Source organism: Notothenia rossii, assembly GCF_949606895.1.
Source record: "Notothenia rossii genome assembly, chromosome: 2".
In the NCBI taxonomy this organism is placed as follows: Eukaryota; Metazoa; Chordata; class Actinopteri; order Perciformes; family Nototheniidae; genus Notothenia; species Notothenia rossii.
In genome coordinates, this window is record NC_136904.1 from 46475791 (window position 1) to 46477567 (window position 1777).

At 39.5% G+C, this 1777-nt stretch overlaps 1 long non-coding RNA gene across 1 annotated transcript; it reads right to left on the reverse strand.

Moving 5' to 3' along the window:
* LOC307026723 lies at positions 1-1465 on the reverse strand. The gene is made up of 2 exons (XR_013804440.1): positions 320-1465; positions 1-102 (listed from the first exon to the last, which is right to left on the reverse strand). It is a non-coding gene; the product is annotated as an uncharacterized lncRNA (long non-coding RNA).
* Positions 1466-1777: the final 312 nt, after the last annotated feature.

Sequence of the window (1777 nt, forward strand, 5' to 3'; positions counted from 1 at the left end):
TGTCATACAATACATTGACTTTATTTGTAATTGTGTAAAAAAAATATGAGCATTGATTAGCAAGCAGGACCTGGCAGGAACAGAGAATGGTGATGGATGGAGCTGGGAAGAGAGAAGAATAAAGAAAACAGATCAACTTTATCGGATATTAAAAATTCAATTTCAAAACAAGTTGCCGCTCCTACAGTTTTCTAGTGTGTAAAGATGATTTCACATGACCAATGCAAAATATCACACTCAATACATGTGTGTCTCTGAGGGGTGCATTGTGCCTTTGATGTATATAAATAATATACCATAACCAAATACTATTACGTACAGTGGAAATCAGGTTACCAGAGCAGGTCAGACCAGTGTGCATGTTCCTCAGGGTCTCAGCAGTTACAGGTGAGGTAAAGAAAATAAAAGAGAAAAAGGTCAGTAACAACACTTTAAAGTAACAACACTGAATAATTATCTCTTTTAATAATTTTCTCTCAGTAATCACTCAACTACTGTCTATCCAACAAACAGATTGACTCACTCTCACTATCATCACAATGAAACACGTCCAGAAGAATGTCATGCAAAGCTGCCTGCCTTCCTTCCTTCGACTCTCCCTGAACTGCCTGATCTTTTAATGGTCAATGTTAACCATTTGTGCAGATAGCATTAAGTAGAAAAGATCGCTGATACTAATGTGGCGTTAGCCTACCTCCCGCCCCCTTAGCACCTGGTGGAGGGGGCGATAGGCTACTCTTCAAATGTTTCACAAAATACTTACCATCATGACTACTCTTACTGTTTAACATTTTGGTTTACTTCATGTTAAGGCTAATACAAATGACAAGGCTAAGTAATGTAATATAATGCTAACTAACATGCTCGCTACTAGCTAGGTAGCTAACTTGACTATGTTCCATGCAAAACATGTATATTACCTGATATGTTTGGTCCAACGACTCCTGGTCCTTTCATCAGACGGGAAGCGATAGAACGAGCAAGTGGTATGATCTCTTTTGTGATTACAACCTCGTACAAAGCACACAGGCATCTTGTAAAAGTGAATTTATTGGAGCAATCTCTTATATTTATTGGAGGGAATAAATCAGTCTTCTTCTTCCTCTTTGCTTTGCGAGTCACAACCAGTCTTGGAGCATTATCGCCTATGACATCACTTACGCGACCCAGAATGCATTTGGGATTTGTAGTCTTTCTAGTTGCGTATTATTCATAGTCTTATATTTCAGCATTTTTACGACAAACTGTGACTTTTTTTGCATGGAAATGATTGTTTAAGATTGACAAACATCATATGTGTCATTCGTGGCACAATTCAAACGGGATCAAAAGATAACTTTTCTCTCTCCATTGACTTCAATGTATAATTTTCCGCTTCCGGGGTCCCATGGAGGCTCCCGGAAGGGGAGGGACTTCGCCTCTCTATAGAGAACCGCAGTGACGCGTCGTAAAACCCGGAAGTAAGTTAGCATTTTTAGCACTTCCGGTTCCTTCCTCAAAAAGCAATGCATTTTTTCCATAGGGTTTTGGAAAATAGCTCGAAATAAGGTCTGTGGTTGTCACAAATTTAAGAGATGAATCACGTTTTGTTCTACGACATTAAATACATCAGCAGTGACCCCACTGGGGATTTTTGAAGGGTTTACGTGTCTGAAAAACGATGGTTGTTACCGAATGGCTGAATAGAACTACAGAAATTGTCGAGGCCGTTGTACGTCATTACGCCGAACACTTAAACACTCCTGCTAAGTTTGTTTTCCCCTGTGTTCGGCTTGAA